Source organism: Lactuca sativa, chromosome 4 (assembly GCF_002870075.4).
Source record: "Lactuca sativa cultivar Salinas chromosome 4, Lsat_Salinas_v11, whole genome shotgun sequence".
Lineage (NCBI taxonomy): Eukaryota > Viridiplantae > Streptophyta > Magnoliopsida > Asterales > Asteraceae > Lactuca > Lactuca sativa.
This window is the reverse complement of record NC_056626.2, coordinates 9,891,527-9,917,008: the sequence shown is the minus strand read 5'-3', so window position 1 is coordinate 9,917,008 and position 25,482 is coordinate 9,891,527. Positions and strand designations below refer to the sequence as shown.

At 35.3% G+C, this 25,482-nt stretch overlaps 1 long non-coding RNA gene across 3 annotated transcripts; it reads right to left on the bottom strand.

Annotated features, from left to right (window-relative positions):
- Nucleotides 1-4,809: 4,809 nt before the first annotated feature.
- Nucleotides 4,810-8,822, bottom strand: LOC111910634 (uncharacterized). 3 transcript variants are annotated; one of them, XR_008232071.1, is made up of 7 exons: nucleotides 8,311-8,822; nucleotides 6,402-8,241; nucleotides 6,223-6,313; nucleotides 6,001-6,134; nucleotides 5,824-5,893; nucleotides 5,350-5,431; nucleotides 4,810-5,214 (listed from the first exon to the last, which is right to left on the bottom strand). It is a non-coding gene; the product is annotated as an uncharacterized LOC111910634 (long non-coding RNA). The 3 variants fall into 3 exon arrangements; XR_002856590.3 differs by having other exon boundaries at nucleotides 6,001-6,313; XR_008232072.1 differs by having other exon boundaries at nucleotides 6,001-6,313; nucleotides 8,315-8,822.
- Between the last annotated feature and the right edge of the window lie 16,660 nt (nucleotides 8,823-25,482).

Here is a 25,482-nt window from a genome sequence, read left to right as displayed (position 1 = left end):
CTATGCTAATCACGGTTCTAATAACTTGATTAAGCTTAAAAGCTAGTGATTTAGCAATGATTTTGTATAAACAGCCTATTAGGCTGATTGGTCGATAACCCCCGAGCATGAGAGGGTCTTTAGTATTAGGAATAAGGGTAATGAAAAAGGAGTTTGATCATCTTGAAATTTACCCAAATGCCTCAAAATGTTTTACAAGAGCCCAAATATCATTTTTTTTTATAATCTCCCACTTAACCTTTAGCAACTTGAATGTAAGTCCATCGGACCTCAGAGCCTTCTCTCCCTCACATGCACAATTTGCAAATTTGATTTCTTATAGATTGAATTTCCCATCAAGGAATAAACATTGGTTTTATAGGATCCTCTTAAATGCAAAAAGTAAGCAATCAATGCATGCATTATATGGAGTGGGATGGATATGAAACGATTTGTTTGTTAAGAGAGCGATTTTCCAATAATTTATAAGTAGACATTCTTTTATTATAGACATAGGGATAATACGGTAATTTTTTAATTATTATTATAATTCTAAGATTTAAAATTTGGTTATAAACTATTAAAACATTGTTAAAAAGATTTGGTTAAATATGATATTTTGAATGTTTATGAAGGATAAATATGATATTAAGAAATTAAGTTTGACAAATATGATATTTTGATATTTAAGAAGAACATATATAAAATTCTTCCTATAAATTAATGTCACGTAATATGACAAACCTGTTAAAATCTAAGATCACCGGTAATATTATCTTAATCAGTGGCGAGGCTACACTATCTTAAGGTGGGTCCTTTGACCCACCTATTTTTTCAAGATTTACAATAAATTATATACACAAAAATTTAGGACCTACATAAAAAAGAATTAAAGGACCTACCTTGTGTTGGAAAAACAAAGTGTTAGTTAAAAAAAAAAAATATTTGAAAAATAAATAAATACATATATTTAGTTACCATCTATAGTTAGTCAAAAATGAAATATGTGAGAGATAATGTCTTATACATAACAAGATGCGAAGAAACTTATAAGTACCTTTGTGTTTGGCATCTATGTTAGCTAATAAGTTAAAAAGCGGTTAGAAGGCGCATTTTTATTATAAAATAGCTTTTGCAGTTGCTTTTAAAAAATTAATACATATATTTATCAAAACTTGTTTTTTGAAATATCTAATTGGTCCGGTTGAACTAGTGTTTTTTTGGAAATCAGTCAGTTCCACCTTGTTTGCTATCATGCGGTTTTTTGAGATTAACAAACGGTGACATGAACGGTTGTTGGTTCAACCAGTCGACTGTTGGCGCGATCTGATTTTTATATTCATGATTATATTGGTTTGGTTGAACTTGCTTAGTGAACCAGGTGAATTTAGATTCTAGATTCGCCACTTATCTTAATTTGAAGTTTTGAACAGGACAACCCTAAATACATTATTTTTCTAGGTCATCAACCCAAATATATTTGCCATACTTAAAACTTCAAAGATTAAGGATAAAAGGAATATAGTTTTGTTGTTTTCTATTGAAAGAAAATATTTTTTGTTTTTTTTTTCTTTTCTTAAAAAGAAAAGTTGTTCGTTAGGTATAAACGTGGAATAAATAAAACATATCTCGAAAGCTTATTTATCTATGAAAATTTTTGTCTCGGTATTAAAAGCAAATCCAATAAATTAAATTTGGAATTGTTTTTTAACTCGTGGGAATTTTTTTAATCGTCGTATTTTATGTTTCGTTGTAAAATACATTATTATATTTGGTATGTGTGTAATAAATAAAACATATATAGAAAACTTTATATTTATTTAAAATATATAAATATCCTTCATATATTAATAGTTTTACATTTTAACCGTGTGTATATATATATATATATATATATATATATATATATATATATATATATATATATATATATATATATATATATATATATATATATATATATATATATATAAGAGAAAGAGAGAGAGAGTTAGGTTTAAATGTTTTCACTATCTATTGTGTGCCTGTATGATTGATTTTGGACCAATCATTTTAGTTATTTTAAGAAAGTAATTAATGATTATTAAATGCTGAAGATGTAATTAATACCTATTATATCTTCAATATGTAATATGCATTAATTTCTTTCTTAAAATAACTAAAATGATTGGTCCAGAATCAGTCATACAGACACACAATAGATAGTAAAAACAAAATAACCTAACCATATATATATATATATATATATATATATATATATATATATATATATATATATATATATATATATATATATATATCTTGATTAGGGTGGACCCTTTTTCTCAAAATTAAATAATTTTAATGGATATATATATATATATATATATATATATATATAATTTTGAGAAAAAGGTCCACCCTAATCAAGATTCATAGTAATATTTTATTGTTGGTTTAACGAATTTGGAAATTAAAGATGGGAAGCCAGATATCTATGGGAACCCTCCAAATCCATTTTACATATAACTTTTTTTTATATCAAATGTTTTTAAGCGTAACCATATTAATTGGGTGTTTGGGATAGCTTTTAAAAAAACTTATTACCTTTTTAGCTTTTTAAAAAGCTAATCAGCTAAAAAAAATGTTTGTCTATTTAAAAAACGATTTTTAAAACAACTTTTTGGATGTGAAAATGTAAAGCTTTCAAAAAGTTGGAAAATCCTAGCTTTTTAGCTTTTTAACCATTTTACTCCTGAAAAAATAGCTTTTGCATCCAAACACTTTTTAAAACCAGTTTTTCCTAAAAGCCATAAGGCCAAACGGTATACATATAACGAGTGTGTTCGTGGTCGAGCTGGTCACGAACAACGGGCGTGCACACCACCCCGTTGTCTCGTGGTGGCTCGTTTTCGTGGTGGCTCGTGCTCGGGACAACGGATTCAAACGAGACATTTGATTGGTTGTTTGGTTTTTGGGCCGTTTTTTTTTTCAAACTCAATTCACTAACTTATACCCCATTCTACTCTCTAAAACCACAAAACAAATACACATGGATCCCACAATACATATGGACTTTTTAAAAAGTTTTGACTCGGATGACGACGTAGAATTCATCGAGACATTCTTCAATGTTGTGCAACACGTTCACGCCAAAGAAAGTTCGAATGCAGCACGTACAAGGGCGGTCGTCAATCGTGATCGCCAAGCCACACACGACTTATTGGTACGTGATTACTTTGCCGATAATTGTCTTTATAATGACGACTCGTTCGAACGTCGTTTCCGTTTGAATAAGGCTATATTTTTACGTATTAGTAATGCTTTAGAATCTCATTATGATTTTTTCAAACAAAAAACCCGACACTAGAGGAAGAATGAGTTTTAGTAATATACAAAAATGTGTGGCTGCTCTTAGGTATTTGGGATACGGTATAGCATTTGATGCATCTGACGAATACTTGAAAGTATCCGAGAGGACCGCAGTTGAATGTGTAGATTAGTTTTATGCATGTGTTTATGAGGTTTTTCACGAAGAATATTTGCGTAAACCTACTCAACGTGATATTGAGAGATTATATTCGGCTCATGAAGAGAGACATGGATTTCCTGGTATGCTTGGCAGTCTAGATTGTACGCATGTGGCTTGGGAAAAATGTCCAATTACATGGTGTGGTCAGTTCACTCGAGGAGATATAGGTGAAGCAACTATCATCCTAGAAGCAGTTGCATCTCATGATTTGTGGATATGACATGCCTTTTTTCGAGTAGCAGGGTCTAGCAACGACCTTAATGTTCTTGGTTAGTCTCCACTTTTCAACGATATTTGGACCGGCAAAGCACCTGATATGACGTTCACGGTGAACGGGCACGTGTACAAATACGGTTACTACCTTGGTGATGGGATATACCCGGATTATTCTACATTGATGAAGGCATACTCGGTTCCTCGAAGTGAAAAGGCAAAAATTTTTACAAGAAAACAGGAATCGGTGAGAAAAGATATCGAGAGGGCATTTGGAGTCCTTAAGCAAACATGGCATGTAGTGAAATATGCTACACGACTCCGGGATAAAGAAAGAATTAAATGAATGGTCCTAGCATGTATTATAATGCATAATATGATTATTGAAGATGAAGGTCGAGCGATTTGCACGTATGATCCGAACGACGTTGTCGTTCCAATTGAGGAGTTCGTACCCGGAAGGAATGCTTTTTTAGAGCGAGTTGTTGAGATTCATAACAATGAAACGTGTTTCAATCTTCGAGAAGATGTCGCGGAACATTTGTACCAACATAGCATGAACGACGATTATGATTTTTATGTTCGTTTCTTTTATTAATGTAATGTTTTTTTTTCTAGATTAACTAAGTAATGTAGTTTAAAGTTGTTATTTTATTCTTATAATTAATGAAAAATAATTTTAAAAAAATGAATGCTTTTTAATTATAAAAAATGTAATTTTATTGTAATTTTTGAATTAAAAATAAGTAATTTTATTGTATTTTTGAATTAAAATAAAAATAAAAATAATGATGTGGAGTGGTGTGTTACTGGTAGGTATCCCATGTTAGTGGTAGTGGAATGTGGTGCTGATGTGACACCCACCACAAATATGGTATGTGGTGGGTATAACGGATGGTCTAAGCTAATAAGCACTTTTCTTAAAAATCACTTTTGACATAAAAAAGCTAACTCAAAAATACCCTAAGTATTATCCTTTTTTTTTTTTTTTTTTTTTTTTTTTTTTTTTTTTTTTAGGTTAAGGGTTCAGATCTTATTTTGGATATAGATGAATTAAAAAATACCGTTAAAAAAATATCACTTTTAAAATATAACTTTTTTATGTAGACTTATTTTCATCTCTTTCAATCCTCTAGAATCTAGACAATAATATCATTTATTTCAATTTACTATTTTGACCTATAATATATTTTGAGGTCGATGGTTCAAAAAAATATAATTTACTATTTTGACTTTTAATAACAAGTTTGATCTATAACTAGAAAAGATGCCCCGCGTTGCGGGGGTTAGATCGTATTCGTTTGTAATACAATGCAACACCTCAAATACAATTAGGGAAAAAAATCCGTTGTGTTTTTATTTAATTGGAATTTTTTGACAACTCCACAGATATTATATCTTCGGCACCTACTTATTTTGTAGCTATCTGAATTCTCAGTTCAGGGCAAAATATAAGTGTCAATAAGCTTTTTATGGTCTCACATCACGGCTCTTCTATCAATAGCAAGCACCTGCAACAAACCAACATATAGTACATCAAAGAAATGGAAGTATGTTGCTGTTATGGGTTAAAAATAAAGTATATTGCCCATTTTAGTAACAATCGGATAAATTTTTTTAAGAAAATATAGAATAAATAAACTGACCTTATCATACTTTCCTAACAACTTAACAGGAGAAATAGGGAACTGTTTGAGTAGTGTCATGTCTTGAAGGGAAGGAGTTGATCTGGAAGAGTAAAAGATCGTAAAATCAATAAATTTATCAACAAAATATTTATTATTTTTAGGGTTTTACTGTTCTGATATGTTTCCAGGGGTATTTAATTTCTACTACAAGAGGCTATCGGATAATAAATTGCTATTATTTGTAAAAAGCTAACATTCTTCTAAGTAACTTCTTCATGGAAATGACGAAAATGCCCTTATGACAAATAACTAACAAAACAGGTAAGTAACTAACTAACTAACTGTAAATCTGTTTCTAATAGTTGTTGCCTAAATGGAATTAACCCTTTTTAAAAATGAACAACCCGTATATATGACAACTTTTTATTTCTATATTTTCATATATAAGTTGTAGATAAGGAAAGAACTCAAAAGATTTGATGAATGTTATACTTGTCCTCATCTTGCACATCAACATAATGTGGAGTATTTTTGTCCTTGTCTTTTAAATTTGGATCCGTCCCTTGTGATGCAGCCACATGTTGTTCATATTAACAACGTGTTAGCATACAATGTTCTCTATTTGTATAATTAAATTTCATAATTTTTGTAAATAAAAAAAAAAGTTACCAATAGCGTCTTTCTGAGAGAACCACGTATGTTCATGTCAACTTTTTCAATAGTCACCTGTTCCAGATCACCAGATCAGGCATGACATCAAAATGATTCATGTTGTTGACTTTTGCTGCATTCTTTCTTGTAATCTGCCAGCACATATGAAGTTACAAATTGTAAAATTTTCAGCAATTAAAAGTGTGTGGTTAAACTATTTGGAAGGAAGCACATAATCACCTTATGTAGGTTTTTGAGAAATTCCATTCCATAATTGATTTGTTAGTTGCATGTCAGACTCTAAAATATAACTATAACAGTTTCAACATCCCTACAAGTAAGTTAGTTTTCAACATTTAGCTAGTGTTCAAAGATATGTTGACCAAATTACAGAAATACCCATATACATACATACATACCTTTAATGAGATTGACATATGTTATACATTAAGGTATTATTTTGTAACTTACATGTCGTTCTTCCCTGTAGAGTTGTATCTATTATGGGTGTCCATAAGAACATGCCATTTTAGAGCTGTAACCAAATGAGCTTCAAAATTTGAATGCCAGTTAGTTTTATACTCATTATCAGTGACCAACATGATCAACATGATCGTTTCACATCTTTCATAACAAATATAGCCTCATCCAATCTGTAATAAGTCAAATATGTAACTAAATTTCTTTTGAGAATAGAAACAGACATTGGAGGAAACAAAACAGCAAACATTTACAACTTGACTCATATTCCACCCGATTAACTAAAAACACATTCAACCACAAAGGGACCACAAATGAAAACTGTATAAAAGACTCAAATAACTCATGAAGTAAAGCAAAACCTATTACGACCAGCAATGGTGATGCGGAGGTCAGGGGAGAACTTTGATAGAATGATAGTGGCAGTTAGATTCAAGTAAAAGAAAATTTTAGGGCTAGCACAATATGGTAATCACTAGGGATGAAAGTGGGTCCAAACCCGGACCGGATGGACCCGGACCCGGAAAACCCGGAACCGGTTAACGGGATTTTATAGAACCGGAAACCGGACCGGTATATAGGAACCGGTTCCGGTTCGGTTCCGGGTATGGTTCCGGGTAAAGTGGGTCTAGAACCGGAAAACCCGGAAACATCAAAGTGGGTAGGTTGGAACCGGATAAAGTGGGTTTAGACCCGGAAAACCCGAAAAAACCAGAATTTTTTGGTAATTACTTACTACTTAGTGGGTTGAACTTTGAAATTTTTCATATTGATATCCCGACTTTAGGGGGCTGTAACTTATTGAATACGAAACCACAATTAACAAAATTAGAGTCTAAAATCATGTACAAACTCTAAAATACACTCTGGAAAAACCTGCATGTCAATCCGAATTTAAACGAATGAGATATATTTGTGTTAATATTTTCACATAATACAAAGTACAAAAACAAATAGCTGAAAAGTTGAAAATTTTCAGTTTTGATATCTCGACTTCGGAGGACTGTAAATCATTGAATGTTAAACCAAAAATGACAAAATTATAGTCTAAACTCATGTACAAACTGTAAACTAGAAGTTGGAAAAAACCACATGTCAATCCGACTTCAAACGAATTAGATATGCATGTTTTAAAACTTTCACCGAATACAAAAAAACTAAAAAACTAAAAACTTTCAGCTTTGGTATCTCAACTTTTGAGGACTGTAAGTCAATGAATATAAAACTAAAAATGACAAATTTATAGTCTAGAATCATGTACAAACTCTAAACTACATGTTGGAAAAAACCGTATGTCAATTGGAGTTGAAACGAATAAGATATGCATCTTGTAAACGTTTCACAAAAAGTGGTTCCGGCCCTAAAAGTGGTTCCGGTTCCAAAAACCGGTTCCGGATTTTAGACCCGGTTTACCCGGACCCAATGGACCCAAACCCGGATTACCCGGAACCCGGATAAAGCCAATTTTTAAACCCGGAACCGAACCCGGTTTTATATATTCCGGTTCTAACGGGTCCGGTTCCGGTTCCGGTCCGGTTTTCCGATTCTAAATCTCATCCCTAGTAATCACTAATCGGAACAAATCGTAGCTATATGATAAGCTTTATAGAAAATCAACAACCCTGGTATGTGTATCTATAAATTTAGCATCTTTAGAAGCCATTAATATATCACAATTAAGGGAGATGTCTAACCCGCCGTAAAAGCGAACCCTGAAATCGGTCTGATGGCCGGCTTACGACATCGCTCCATTTAGGCAATCGGATTGGTTTCAAAATCCTGCAATTACCAAAGAATAAAGTCAAATATTTTAATAACGATATGATTGAGTAAAAATACAGAGCTTACCTACATCAACAAACTCATTGACATATTCAATACAATTGCTTCCATTTATCTACAATAACAGATAAACAATCACACACATACATACGTTTGTGGTGAAAACTAACAATTTCATGATAAAAATATTACTTCTCTGGACATATTGTCCCAAATTGAGCAATTGTGTAAGCTAATTTAATTAAAATTGACAATCCAACAGGTGAAACATTACAACAAACAATTGGTGTGCACTGTAACATACCTAAAAACAGGAAAGCATATGTATTACATATAAATAAAAAGAAAGTATAGAAAAAGAAAAAAAACGTTGAGATTGGAGGAACACATGAACGTATCGGAAACAAAGAGCAAAAAGATCAATATTTGTCACCTGAAAAAGCAAATCAGATTCAAACCGTCATCGCATCACCAACCATGACACCTAATTACAAAAAGTGGGAGCAAATGGAAATAGAGATAAGTATGAAATCAGAAGTTTGAAAGCTTAGGGTTCAATAACTTTAAAATCCTTCTTATGTTATGAAATGATCATCCCACACTTTCAAATTCATCCACCCACCTGAACCACAACCAAGATTAATGGACTGTAATTGTTGACACTTATATCCTATAGCCTACAAAGAAAAAAAAAACTCCAAAATTCATAAGCTATGAAGCGTTATTCAGAAAACACAACAAAGTAGAAAACCAAAAAAAAGATTAGGAGATACTTACAATCGATTCAATATGAAAACATATATTTGTAATCAGGAACCAATCGATTGGTCCTACTCAACTCCAAAAGGAAAACCGGAAAAGAAATCAAGGGTGGGACAGTTACACTCAAATAGAAGTGTAACCTTCTTCAAATCCGAAATTAGGGGTGACATACCTGGAAATCAAAAACCGACGTTCAAACCCTTTCAAATTCTTCGAAGCCTACATAAGAATGGAATCAAACCAGACATCGATCGATAGCAGTGGAGGGTACCTTTGATTCAGAATCGTCGATTCCACACTGATGATTGCGATGAACGACAACGACTTTGGTGATGTTAAAGCCTTGGTACTGTTACAGAGAAGAAGCCTAATCCCTTAAATCAAACCCAATCACCCTCAACACTCAAAATCATCAACAGGACCGAAAGCTGCGATATGGTTTTTCAGCCAAGAGAGAATCGTCGAGGCAAAACATCGGAAGAATAGAGATGAATAATCAAAATTGGAAGAGCAAAGGAATTAGTCTGGTGGAGAACGGGTATTCCAAGCGATTGACGGTAAATAACATTTTCCTTCTTCTGATTAGAACACCATGGGATTGGGGAAGTAGGTGGTCGGAACACAAAGTGGAGAAGGTATCGAAGATGTTGGTGTCAGTGGTCTGGTGATGGGAGTGAGTGAAACAAAATCAAGTAGAGCGGTAGACACAGTGAGATAGTCGGTTTGATAACCATCACAAACATCGATGGCGGTGGCGCAGACGATGAAGTCGAAGGTGGTAGTTGGTTGAAGACAAAAGGTGGAAGATGAAACGACGATGCCGATGAGAAATACAAAAAAAGAGGTCGATGACAAAAGGTTGAAGAAGAAGTACACAGATCCGAATCTGATTGGATCATAAAGCGATAGATGAAAGGCAGACCAACACATGCCCACCAAGAATATAGATATTCATATAAAAGACCCTCTGCAAACTCAAAACATAAAACAGCTAATATTGCAACAACAGACATATATATTAATAATTGAGGGACCATTTTTGTCAATCCCTTAGCCACTTTACTGTAGCTAAGGATGGAAAATTTTAATATATAGTATAATAACTTGCTTTATTATTAAATTTTTTATTATTCAATATTTTCTAGAATTTAAGATAGAGTAAAATGCAAAAATGGTTAATGCTATCAGCAATTAGGTTGGATTCCTAAAAGTTTACAACTTTCAATTTTAATAATTTTTTTTAATCGGCAAATTTAATATATTAATAATCTAACACCTAATTCTATTTATGTCAACAATTAAACTTAACCATCGACTTCAAAGAGGGAGAACATTTGATATCATTAGGTTAAAAGCTCTTTGGTAAAAATTGAAACGAATTGAAACCGGTTAGTGATATTCTGTCTGGTTCTCTGTTCTTTTAATTCATCATTTTTTTTTTATTTTCGGTTATTTTGGTTTCCGTCTAATTCAGTCCGGTTTCGGTTCCAAACAAATTCTTAGATAACACACATTTTAATAGAATCGAACCGGAACCGAAACATATTGGAAACGGTTTGTGGTATTCTCTCTTGTCCTTTGTTCCTCATTTATTCTTTAATCGGTCTTCTATTATTTCGGTTCTGGTCCAGTTCCTAAACCAATTGCATCCCTAGTCTTGTGCATATAATTATAAGGTGGTAACGTAAAAACACATTAACTTTCCTATAGTATACTCATTATTTCCAGTTATTTATGAAAATTGTACTTACATAGTAATAACCGGAAAACTATTATTTAACATTTATTTTATTTTAATGAAATATATTATATATTTTCTACATGTATTTTCATACTGTATTACTTTTGTATTTTTCTACTTGTATTTTTTAATGTATTAAACTGTTCTAAAAAAAGTTTTTATAATTACCTTGTCAATTAATTTTAATGTATATTATTATTTTTAATAATAATTAATTATGTTTTTGCTAGCAACTAGATTTTTAAATTTTCTATCAATCGTAGTGTTAGTTTGTTTAACGACTTAATAAGTATAACAATTAAATACACGGACTAAGATTTCCATATTTTAAATTGTAATTTTTCATAACTTATTACCGGTAAGAACAATTTATGTTTGAAATCATTGGAATAAACATGATTACTAATAATTTGCTTTATTTCTTTTACTCTAAGAAAACAAAATGAGGAGATAACTCATGTATCTTAAGATTTACTACAACTTATTCCTAATTATTTTTCTATTTACATATAAAAAAATTAATATTGTGTAATTATAGTATATAAAGATATGTATGTTAAGGCTAATTCGTTCCGGCTAGAAGAAAACAAAAATATGTTTGGCACAAAAAAAAAAATGTGAAAGAATTTTTTTGGGACAACAGATAATTATTTTTCATTTTTTCTTAGCATTGAACCCAGTAATATCTAGTTGGGTGTTAGTTTAATAACTCCATGTTAACAAAATGGTCAGCCCCAACTTTTTTTTTTTTTTTTTTTGAATCGGCAAAAGTGAGATATATAAATAAAAGAAAAGAAAATCCACTTAGCAAGAAGCTAAGGGGAAACAGAGTACAATTTTAAGAAAGTAAAACAGAGACCATTACATGTTACTAAATGGGTATGAAATCCATTTTGGCCAGATGACATCGTTTTTTTCATTCCTATGCTTAAACCATAAGAAACTTGATGATATAATGATATCGACAACTTTCGTGGAACACACCTTTTTGTTGTTGAATACTTTTTCATTCCTTGCCTTCCATATAGACCATAGAGTCCCATAACAGATTGCCATTAGTCTTCTCTTCTTTTTTGGGCAATTTCCCCAATTTGAAGCATAATCTAGAACCTCGTTTACCGACTGAAAGTCTACCAATGCTATTTGACACCAGTGAAATATCCCTTTCAGAACAGTTTTTGCGAATGGGCATTGCACCAATACATGGATGTCTGTTTCATTATTATGTCCACATTGGCAGCAAGATGTAGATGAAAGACTGATACCTCGAGTGGATAGAGTCGAGGTAGTGGGGATTCGTCCTAACTTTGCCTTCCACACAAAGCATGTCACTTTGATTGATACTTCTTTAATCCACCAAAATTTTCTTGTGTCAGCCCCAGCTTGTACGAATAAAAAAATAAAATGAATAAAATAAAATAAAAAATGATTTATTAGAGTTTAGTTGGCTCGGATGAATAAAATGGTAATTCAAACATGTGTTTTACTAAAAAATACAAACTACAACGATAAATAAAGATAATAATACTATTTTAGAAAAAATAAATATTAATTCAATTTGTGTAAATTATTAAATAAGTCACCTAAAAATATTATACTTCGTTCAATACATATTATATGTATTGTAAACTAGGGATGAGCAATGGATTAGACCCGGATCGGACCGCCCGAAAACTGAAAATCGTAAATTACTTTACCCAAAAACCAGACCGTTTTTGGGTGTATCAGGTCCGCATTTGGCCCGGACTGATCCAGTTCCGGGTACTAAATCGGGGTTCAGGATTCGGACCGAATTAGACCTTAACAGTATTGTTTACGGTTTCTGTTGGATCCTATTCCAGGTACCAAACTGGGTTTTTGTATGCATTGGTTTTTTTGGCTATATACATGAGTATATATATAACCAAGAATACCTATTAGTCTATTATTTTTGGTTTTATAGATATAATTTTGCTATTTGAATATAATTAAGTTATTGGTTTATCATATTATTAAAATACGTATTTATAAATGGCTATAGATTTTTATAAAACATAATTACTTTAGATGTAATATAATCTTGTATCACACATTAGTAAGCACACATTACAACAAATAGGGGAGTTCATGGGTGGTTAATCGAACCTAAAACATATTTCGGAAGGTTAACCAAGATTATCGATTCGTTAATTTTTTGAACCTAAACCTAAACCGAAAAATCAAGTTAACCGGTGTTCGGTTAAATGCTTTTTTTGGTTCGGCTATCCGGTTAACTAATTAATCATTGCTAATTAATAAAAATACGTTAAGATTACTGAACCACATAACAAATTTCCTAAAAAATAATCAATGACAATGAATAATCCATATAAATTGTTTAATTATCTTGTTGCTTTAATTAATAAAGAAATTATGGTGAATTATCAAATATCCATGGAATATGGAAAATAATATCGACTAATACAAAAACGTTTTTTTAATCAGCAGATAAAAGATAGTCAAATATTTAGTTATTTATGCGAAATGGTGATCAATGCAAATGACATTTTAATCTATATCAACCTATGTATATTTATTGTAACACCTTGTTCTAAATCGTTTATAATTCGGGGATGTGACCCGAAGATCGGTTATCATAAGGTTTAGGGACTTTGGGAAAGAGGGATTTAGACTCATTGGGTGTGGGTAAAGTAAGTTAGATGATCTGGGAGTTCGGTTTGAGTTTAAGAGCCAAAGGGGTATATCGGTAAAGTGTTAGTTCGGGATTTTTGTTGAATTTTGGATTTTAGTTTGGGAAGTTTTAAGGCAAGGGTGAGTTGATAGAAGTTTAGAGTTTCTTGTCACATTTTCGTGGATATAAGGATCGTCAAAATCGAACTTAGAACGAAGAAGATATGGCATTCAAAAGTTTGAATGATTAGGGATCAGCCTAGTACACAGGGGGTACTTGGAAAATACTTGGGGGGTACTAGGCAAGGGAGCCGCAGGTGCTCCTTGGAGTACATTAGGCGTACCAGAGTTACGCATGGCGTACTCTAGTCAGACCCATACCCTAACTTAGGGTCTTGGACCTTATTTAAGATCCTTAACTTAACACCAAACCCTATTATCTTCAGCCTCCATCCCTTTAAACCCTAGCCTCCGTTAGTGTGGTTCTTGAGCTTTTGGAGCCTTTTCATTTTTTTGGTGATAATTAAAGAAGAATGAGCTTCTTGGAGAAGTTTGGGATTGCTTAGAGCTTTTGGATCCAACCTTTATGCACCTTGATCTATCTTTTGGAGGTATAAAGTTTCTATCTTGATGACTCTAGGTGTTAGATCTAGTTTAAGGAGTATTTAGGGTTCATTTTGTTCCTTAAAGTCATCCTTGTGAGTATGAGATACTCCAAGAGCTTAGAATGTTGGATCTTGGCATTTATGAGGTCCCTTGTTCATAGAAATGTCATCTTAATGAGTTATTTTTTATCATGCATGAGTTTGGGTGTTTATTATGGATTTTATTGAGGTTTTGTGTAACATCCCGTTTATTTAATAAATAAATTAATTAATGTATAGTATCCTTAAAATCAATAATTACATAGCAAAGTGTTGGTCTCGAGGAGCTAATTGTCACAATTTTAGAAGTCGGGGGTTAAAAGTGTATGTTTTGGATTGGATTCGTAAATAATTATGAAGGCAGGGACTACATGGTAAATTATTGGGACTTAATTTGAAGAGATTTTGGAGGCTTAGGGACTGTTTGGTAACTGTTGGGCTTAAAATGAAAGGAATTATAGGATCAGGAGTGTAATGGGTAAATATGGGAGCTATTTCGAAAAGATTTTGATGGAGAGGGACCATTCCTGCCATTATGGAATGAAGTTTGTTAGGACACGGGTATATAACTGTTCCATTGCCTCAAACCCTAAACCTAATTATCACTATCGGCCGCCACTCTCCCTTTAACCACCTCCGGCACCGCCACCCCTCTCCACTGTCAAGGTCACAAGCACTGCTGTCGTGTCTTCCTTTGCCGACGACGACAAGGCCGTCGCCTGTTGCCTCACCGATGAGCGCCATCGTGACGTGGTTGTCGGAGACGTAAGCGAACCGTGGAGGATCCGCCGCCATCAGTTGAAGACGCCCACCGTTCCACTGTTGTAGTGCCGCAAATGGTTTTCTTCCCTCTGCTACATTCTGTCGTTGCTTTGTCGGTGCCGCCTTCCAACTCCATCCGCTGCCGATAACTTTGATTGTAGTCGTTGCTGCTACCGCCAATCGTGCTGCTGTGTCACCACCTCCGCCCCAACGGTTGTTCCTTTCCGTTGCCGACCTCCGACCGTTGCACGCCACCAGGTGGGTAGTTTGTGCGAATTCAGCGTGTGATGTTGTTGATGATTTTGTTGTTGTGTGTACATGATTGCTTGGCCGGAGACCGAGAGAAAAACTCACCATGGCAGCTGACCATAGTGGTTGTTGCCCTGAAATCGCTTTCTGCCACCACAAGCCACCGTGAGGTGGTCACTGTGTGAGTATACCCTTGGATGAGTGGGTTTTGGAGTTGTTTGCGCAATGTATGGCCGGAAAACCCACCGCCACCACCGTGAGGTGGTGGCTACCGCCATGTACCACCGTCGGGCACCACTAGGGTAGCTATGTGTGTGTGTTTATCTTGGTGTGTGTGTTATTTTTTAGGTTAAAGCATCGTAAATTGTAATTAGTGGCTAGTATATTGAAAAGAAAACTCATAACTACCACCGTAAGGTGGTGGCTGCCGCCACCAGCCGCCGTGTTGGGCGGCGACGTGCTTTTGCTTGTGTTTAGATGCTTTTGGGATGCTTGGACAAAATGGACTAGAACCATAACCACCACTATGAGGTGGTGGCCGCAGCCATGAGCCGCCGTTGACCACTACTACCCGAGGTGGTAGTGGGTAGTGCCCGACTTAGGAAAATCCTAATTGACCTAATGATACCATAATGGTCCTAAGGAATTAGATTTTGGGCCTAATTGGATTGTGATGGGCTAGAAACCCTAATTAGGGTTTAGAAAACCCTAATTTTGGATATATGGGCTTTGGACTGTCAGGGCCCGCATTTTTAGATGAATGGATTGGAATTATGTATTAAGCCCGTCCACATTATATGATTGACCCAATAGATTGATGGACTTAATTGATTAAGTCCTTAATGGGTTAAGTAAGAAACACTTAACCCTAATTATCATTTTATGTGAAAACCCTAATCTTGCTTGGGCCTTAAGTTGGGCCTTTCTATTGGATTTAGATGATCGGGCTATTGATGGGCCATCCAAGAATAGTCATATGGACTAAAAAAATAAGGATGGGCCTTAGGGTAAGGCCCATGTGAGGGTTTGGGCCTAATTTGGAAAATTGGGTCATAGATGGGTCGTAACTGGGCCTTGAGGATTATGAGAGGTTGGACCATTGGAATACCAAGTGGTTGGACTAGACTAAATGGTTGGGCCTTAAGATAAGCCAATGTAGAGGTTTGGGCCCAATTTGGAAAATTAGGCTATGTGTTGGGTTGTGGTCTATAGTTTGACTTTTGGGCATTTGGATTAGGCCTTGGACTGAATAAAACTAAGTTAGGGGTAAAGTGGTCTTTTTACCCCAAACCTGGACTTATGGTTACGTATCGGAACCCAATTATTAATTGGGTGTTATTTTGATATTGACAGTTCGGGAAGCTGTCATCCAGTAGTCAGGGTTTTGTCTACGGGATTTCAGTAGTGTGAAGTGAGTGACCTTCCAGTAGAAGTGGGTCTAAGGCACCAAGGCCAACCCACTAGTAAGAGTTATATTATAGACAATTGTCTTCGTGATAGTTATTTGGTATGTGGTTATCTGCCATGATTACGTGCTAGCATGATATGATGTTATGTGATAGTAGGTAGTAGGGGGAATAGTCCCCGTGTTACGGTCGTAAGGACCGAAGGGTAGGTCGGGCACCCCAGATATGTTTGACAGTATATTTATGCTATGTTATTATGTGGTAGTAGTATAGGGTGAAATAGTCCCCTTAGCCGGTTGAGATAAACCGGAGGGTAGGTCAGCACCCCAAAATTGCCAGACAGGGTAGGTCGGCACCCCAGAGTTGCCAAACAGGGTAGGTCGGGCACCCCAAAATTTCCCGACATTACGCTTGTTATGTGGTATGTGGTATGATGGGGGAACTCACTAAGCCTCGTGCTTACGGTTTACAGTTTTGGTTTTAGGTACTACGTTTTCAAAGGAAAAGAGTCGGCTCGATCGCAGCGCATCACACTATGTTTTCCGCACATGGGATCTTTGGGATTACAATATGATATTGTTTATATTAATATGTTTTGATTCTTCACACTTTGGTTTTGACTTGGGATGTTATTATGGATGTTACTATACTAATTGGTTTTATGCTTTGTTAAACTAAAAACGAAATTTTAGGTTTTGAATTTTGGGATGTTACATTTTAGTCCCATTAAGCCTTGCAAAGGAGTAAAGTTGTCAACTTTACGTGTTAACACATCATTTAGGGTCAAGATAAGTGTTTGGATGCTTTTGTCTTGACCATTAAGATCTTATTTCAGATTTTTGGGCCTCTAATGAATATGTTAGTTGTACCGTGTACGTGGGAAGTACGCTCAGCGTAATGCATTGACAACTTGTACTTTGTGCTTCGAGGGTGAGTACGTGGGGTGTACCTGATGTTTGTGAAACAAATTAGTTATATCCTACTTTTTAAATATGAATTAGACACACAAAAGACAGTGGACCTGTCAATTGGTGATATAGTTGAATACGCAGGGTATCGAACTCAGGGAACGGTAATTAAACTAATAACTAGAATTAACTAAAACAAGTAATAAAAGTAAAAGGGTTTCTCTAGTTTTGCAAGACTAGAAACTTTGACAAACTAACCAACACACAAATTAGATAACTAACGGTTAAAGCAAGGGAAAATCAACTAATTTCAATAATAAGAAGACTTATGTTTAGGTTCGGTTTATCTATTAGGTTCACATTCGCTATTACCAATCCTTAGAAAAATATCAATTCAAACAGTGGCAAGTTGATTAAACTAATAAATTTCCTAGTTAATTATTCGGGTTAAATAAGACTTGTAGTGGTTATTTAAATTAGTCGTTCAATTAACCTCTTGTTGATGGTTTATCACACAAGCTCACACATAAATTTACCCATTCTCTAGTTAACCCTAGTTTCATGTTTGCTATTCCTAGGCACATAACAATGCTTTCACATAAATCACATGAGATAAGCAATTAAGAGATGTTCATGCAGCTTAATTACTTGATAGTTAACAGAAAATAGTTATGGTTAATGCATAAGGTTCTTTAACAATCTTAATAAAACTAAATTCACCAATAAAAAATTAATCCAACCACAAATCAATCCATAGTTGTAAATTTTCCTAGCCTAAACAGAAGATATAATGTTTAGCTCATAATTGTAGCAGAAAGCAACTCAAAAACAATGTCTAGTAGTTTAAACATGATTAAAACAATAGATAAAGTAAAGAGTAAACTTATGTTGCCTTTAATATTCTTAGAATTGAAAGCTAGGGTTGACTCTCACGATTTTCAGAGCTCCAGCAGCCTTCCTAGTTGCAAGGTAATCCTTCAAAAATCTAGAGAGGGTTTTGTTTCGGAATTGGCCTCTATTTATAGTTTTTAGAAAACAGAGGTCACTCGTCGAGTAGCCAACCGAATCGCCGAGTCCCCTAGTAGAATCCATGTACGATAAGGGCTTTATGTTTTGCTTCGCGAACATTCGTGGGTACTCGTCGAGTAGACGTCCAGACTCGCTGAGTCCTTCAGGATTTGGCTTTTTTTTCTTCTTTCTTCAATTCCCGAGCTTCCAATTGTATCTCCTGCTTCCTTTTGCTTCCGAGCATATCTTTTGGACTGAAAATACATTTTAAACATTATTAAGTACCTTTTATCCATAAGTTGCAATTAATTAACCAGTAAATAACAAAAATCTATACTAAATATATAGCTAAATATGCACATATCAGTACCCTTCTGGTACGCGGGATATACTCCCTAGTAAGTCAATTTTGGGCCTTTTAAGGTTTGGACCTTGTTGGGCCATTGGACGGCTGACTTTGGATCATGTAGGGATGAGATTTAGAATCGGAAAACCGGACCGGAACCGGAACCGAACCGGAATCGGACCCGTTAGAACCGGAATATATAAAACCGGGTTCGGTTTCGGGTTTAAAAATTGGCTTTATCCGGGTTCCGGGTAATCCGGGTTTGGATCCATTGGGTCCGGGTAAACCGGGTCTAAAATCCGGAACCGGTTTTTGGAACCGGAACCACTTTTAGGGCCGGAACCACTTTTTGTGAAACGTTTACAAGATGCATATCTTATTCGTTTCAACTCCAATTGACATACGGTTTTTTCCAACATGTAGTTTAGAGTTTGGACATGATTCTAGACTATAAATTTGTCATTTTTAGTTTTATATTAATTGACTTACAGTCCTCAAAAGTTGAGATACCAAAGCTGAAAGTTTTTAGTTTTTTAGTTTTTTTGTATTCGGTGAAAATTTTAAAACATGCATATCTAATTCGTTTGAAGTCGGATTGACATGTGGTTTTTTCCAACTTCTAGTTTACAGTTTGTACATGAGTTTAGACTATAATTTTGTCATTTTTGGTTTAACATTCAATGATTTACAGTCCTCTGAAGTCGAGATATCAAAACTGAAAATTTTCAACTTTTCAACTATTTGTTTTTGTACTTTGTATTATGTGAAAATATTAACACAAATATATCTCATTCGTTTAAATTCAGATTGACATGCGGGTTTTTCCAGAGTGTATTTTAGAGTTTGTACATGATTTTAGACTCTAATTTTGTTAATTGTGGTTTCGTATTCAATAAGTTACAGCCCCCCAAAGTCGGGATATCAATATGAAAATTTTCAAAGTTCAACCCACTAAGTAGTAAGTAATTACCAAAAAATTCCGGTTTTTTCGGGTTTTCCGGGTCTAAACCCACTTTATCCGGTTCCAACCTACCCACTTTGATGTTTCCGGGTTTTCCGGTTCTAGACCCACTTTACCCGGAACCATACCCGGAACCGAACCGGAACCGGTTCCTATATACCGGTCCGGTTTCCGGTTCTATAAAATCCCGTTAACCGGTTCCGGGTTTTCCGGGTCCGGGTCCATCCGGTCCGGGTTTGGACCCACTTTCATCCCTAGGTTCATGGATACACTAAGGGTTTTCTTGGAATTAGGTCCATGATGGTTTTGGGCCCAACTACGAAGATGGGCCATATAGGCTATATTGTTCCTTGGGATGCCTTTTAGGAAATTGAGCTTTTTGAGCAAATGGGATGGGCCTTGGTTTTGGGCCAAGTAAGGAAAGGGTAAAATGGTCTTTTACCCTTTAGGAAGTTGGAATATGGATTGGGCCTCGAAGTTTGAGTTATTAGGTTAATTATTAATTAATGTTATATTTATTGTTAGTTGGTGCGAGGTTATCCGGTTCAACAACCCGAGCAGTTAGTTGGTTATCAGCGGTTTGAGGTGAGTCTTCCTTCGCAGTATCCGTGGGTCGAAGGAATCGATGTTGGCCCACTAGTTTATGATGTAGTGTGATTGTATTTTTGACAATTGTCAATTATGTTTGTATTTGCTTTATGATTATGTGATTTTGTTATGATATTATGTGGTAGTAGTATGAAGTGAAATAGTCCAGGTATCCAGTTGAAATGGACCTAAATGGATTGCAAGAAGCCATCTATGCTTGATAGTATCCAGTTGAAATAAACCAAAGGGGGGTAGGAAAGCACCCATATATGCTTGATAGTATCCGGTTGAAATAGACCGAAGGGGTTGGAAAGCACCTGGATATGCTTGTTAGTATCCGGTTGAAATAGACCGAAAGGGTAGACAAGCCCCCATATATGTTTGGCAGTATGTTTGATTAGTATGTGGTATTTTGGGGAACTCACTAAGCTACGTTCTTATGGTTTTCAATTTATGTTTCAGGTACTTCCAATTTAAAAGGAATGGGTCCGGATTGATTGCAATGCATCCACCAATGTTTCCGCATTGTGAGGATTTTGGGATTATACTTTGATGACTCTTTTATTATGAAATACTCTAAATGTTTGAACAAAAGATAATTGGTGTTTTGATTGTATTAAAAATGAAATTTTTACCTCATAATTTATGGGTCGTTACAAGTGTTGGATAAGGTGTCTAAGTCCATAACTATATTTGGTATGTACTTGACCCGAGAGTAGCATTTGGGTTGCACTTCACCAGAACAATTTGTAAGGATGGACTTTTGAGAAGAGGTTATTTATGATTTATTAATATATTATAAGTTCTAATATATTAATATGAAATCATATTATTTAATTAGTATTGCTCAAGAATTATGGTGATCAAAAGAGACTAATTAAATATATGAGGATTGATTGTGTAAATCATTCATTCTTATATAGTGGGCTTGTGATCCATAGTTCTTTATGATGGGCTAAACCCATGTGGTGACCCATGGATACTCCATGAAGGTTAAAACCCATGGATCATAAGGAATGTGGAAAGTCATGCACATTAGGGTTTGCATGGTGTAACCCTAATCATGACACACTATATAAGAGATCCTCTAGCACATGAAACCGGTACTAGTGAGTCATTAGAAGAGCATATCCAATTTTTTGAGCAAGAAAAAATATCTCATGTCCTCTATTCTTTGGTGGTGATTTGCGGTTCCAGGAATTCACATTATTGGTGTTAGACTCTTAAAGCTTCAAGGTTTGCAACTACACTAAAATGTATGTCATCTAACTAGAATTTTGTAGTATAGATACTCCATTGTATGCTAGTTAGGATGATGCTTTGGAATTTTGAAAGTTTGTTTGTATATTAGAGAAAACATAGATCCAAATCATCTAGGGTTGCATGTACACCATAGGAGTGTTAGAATGCTCAAAACCACTCAGTGGTATGAAAGCCTAGGATTGTTTTCCAATATACTTGACGCTACTTGCTTTCAAATGCTTCAAAAATCTTTTTTCTGCTTTCTGGACAATGGACTCGCCGAGTTCACTGGGAACTCGCCGAGTCCCCTCACAAATCTGACCAACTCGCCGAGTTAGTTCATGCACTCGACGAGTTGGAGCTCCAGAGTGCATATTTTCGAGTTTTAAGGTTGCAATTGGACTAGGATCATTACCCTAAACTATTTTTGAACTTATAAATTTTTTTTTATGCGGTAATGATCATGCTTATCCAATTTAAAATATAATTGTCAAAACTCCATGTTTTGTATTAGTTTATATGGTTAGGCTAATTACATGAAATTTGTTTGATTTGAATTGTCTTGTTGATATGAGTTTAATCTAGATCATGGACATTATTTGACATGCTTGTTAGTTTAATTGATGATCTTAATGGCCTTTGATGTGCTCTATAACTTGTCCTCAAGTTATGGAAAATGAAAAGACACTTCTTTAAGAGGCGTTAAAACTCATAGGTTATGGACTTGAAAAGTTTTGACAAGTTTCAAAACTTTCCCTCAAGTTTTGGAGTTTGTAAAGTCACTTTAGAATACTTTAATTCCAAACCCTAGATTTTTAAAAGTTTAAAATTCAATCCTTATACTTTATAGTATTATAAGTTAATATATATATATATATATATATATATATATATATATATATATATATATATGTGTGTGTGTGTGTGTGTGTATGTGTGTATAAGATCAAGTCAGTCATACCGTTAGTAGGCCTCATTCACGAAGTCGGTCTATAAGGGGGGTATAAGGTTAATGCCTCTAAAATGGCAGTTTAGTGGGTATCCACTCTCACCCACCGCTTCCTTCACTAGTGGAGGGTCGTTAGCCCAACGGGTAGGATATAACTATAATTATCATTAAGTATAATGGTAATAAAGTAACTAAATGTTTTACTAAATTCCCAATCTTAGTTACTTTAGGAAAATGTGAAATTGATGCTAATCCATGAAAATTGCACTTTGCACCTTACCAAGTCGTTGATGGAGCGTGTGTGGTTAACCGACACATTAACTTGGACTAGTAAGGGTGGCAAAGTGTGGCTCGATGTTTATCATAAAATCAATGGATCGTGTGTGGTTAACCAACATATTGATTGGGTGACAAATGACATCGAGAGTACCAAGCACATTTTTCATGGTTATTCACACCTTGTCTGTGATTCTCGGTATCCCAGTCACAAACCTAAATGGCATAATCGATATTTAAACATGCCATTGAATTGTTCAATGAATCTCAAAGGATCTAGGAATTTCAATCCAATTAAAACTTGATAACAATTTTGTTTTTTATGGTGGAAGTTGGTAAACCATCATTTACCTACCTTCAAATATTTTGCAAATTGGATTACGACATCCCACTTCTAATTTGTAAAATATTGTGTTGGGTCATAGCCTTGATATTTCATTTGGGTGTTTTATTAAGGATTCTATATCTAATCTAAACTTTGTCTTTCTTTCTTTTTAGATGTCCTCCAACACTGCTTCTGGCTCAAACCCTACTGGCTCAAACCCTACTGGCTCCTTCTATCTCATGAACCTTTGTGGGAGAGTCATCTTTGATGGTTCCAACTTCAATGATTGGATTAAGAACATCAGGATGGTCACTCGCTATGAGGACAAGGAATATGTCCTAGACAAGGAGCTAAATGATTTGATGAGTCTTCTGTTACTCCTGAGGAGATTGCTGAGTTTAGGGCACATGAGAAGGATGCCACCAAGGTAGCTTGTATCATGATTGCCACTATGTCAGTTGAACTCCAAAAGTCCTATGATGACTTCTACCCTTTTGATATGCATAAGTACCTGATGGAAAAATACCATCAGAGTGCTTGTCAAGAGAGTTATGAAATCATCTCTTCCATGATAACAACCAGGATGAAGGATGGTGAACCCATCACGGGCCACTTGCAGAAAATGCAAAGGTTTGTGGACCGATTGCTAAACTTGAGTGTGAACTTCCTTGAGGAGCTGGCTATAGATATCATTCTACACTCCTTATCTCTATTTATGATCAGTTCCAAACGACCTATCATATGAACAAGGAGGAGGTCATACTTAGCAAACTTCAAGGGCTTTTGAGGACTGCTGAAAGTGGTCTCAAAGGTAAATCGAATGTTACTAATCCTACCACCGCCCCTGTTCTGGCAATTGGACAAGGGAAAGGGAAGAAGAGGAAGACTCCCTCAAAGAGCCGCAAAGGAAAGTCTCTTGATGGATCCTCTTCAAGTGGGACCAAGGTTGGTTATGTTGCTCCCATTTCCATTCCTAAAGAAGTAGAGTGTTTCTACTGTCACGAAAAAGGGCACTGGAAGCGAAGCTGCCCCAAATACTTGTAGGATATCAAGGGTGGGAAGGTTAAACCCACCCATGCAGGTATTTATACTATTATATCTAAAAAATCATCAAATACTAACTCTTGGGTGCTTGACACAGGTTGTGGATTTCACATCTGTTCTGATGTGCAAGGACTAAAAAGAAGTAAGGATGTGGAGCACGGGAAGATAAACTTGATCATGGGGAACAGGAAGGTTTCACCTGTCACCAAGATTAGAGTTTACTCTTTATTGCTTAGTAGTGGGTTAGAAATAGATTTGAATAATTGTTTCTACTCATTTGATATGGCGAGAAATATTATTTCCTTTCATGGTTTGTACAAACAAGGTTTCACATTTTTGTTTGATAATAAAATTGGTGCAATAAATGCTAATTATAATGGTGTTTTTTATTTTAAAGCATTAACTTGTAATGGTGTATATGAAACTGTGAATGTTGTAGACAACTTAGGAAATGATGTGTTGCATATCGATTCTTCCAATGAATTGGATAAAGCATGCTTGTGGCATTTTCGTATTAGACATGTCAGCAAGCAGCGCACAGGCCAACTCCAAAAGGCTGGAGTTTTGGAGTCATTTGACTTAAGGTCGGATGACACTTGCGAATCTTGCTTACTTGGAAAGACTACTAAATCACCCTTCACTGGTACTTATGAAAGGGGTGAAGGTTTGTTGGATCTCATACACACCGATATGTGTGGGCCCTTTAGAACCGCCACAAGGGATGCTAACCGCTTCTGTGTGACTTTCAATGATGATTACAGTAGATATGGCTATGTCTACTTAATCAAGCATCGTCATAAAAATTTTGAAAGATTCAACGAGTTTAAGTAAGAAGTAGAGAATCAGCTGGGCAGGAAGATAAAGATGCTCTGATCCGATCGAGGTGGTGATTATCTTAGTATCGAGTTCCTAGACTATCTTATGGAGTGTGGAATTGTTTCACAGTTAACCCCACCTAGGACACCACAGCTTAATGGTGTGGCTGAGAGGCGCAAATGAACCTTGTTGGACATGGTTTGTTCCATGATGAGTCGAGCTTCGTTACTCATCTCATTCTGGGGGTATGTCTTTGAGATTGCCGCCCATATCCTTAATTTAGTCCCAACTAAGAAGGTTGCCAAAACACCTCACGAGATGTGGACTAGGAAGGCTCCCACATTAGACCACATCAAGGTTTGGGGTTACGAGTCTTTCGTGAGGCGCACGACTCAGGACAAGCTCGAACCATAGAGTGAGTGGTGTATTTTCATCGGCTACCCACATAAATCATTTGGTTATCTCTTCTACAGAGCGAGTGATAATGTTGTCTTCGTTACGAGGAGAGGAGTCTTTCACGAGAGAGAGCTCATAGGCCAAGGAGACACTGGGAGGCAAATTG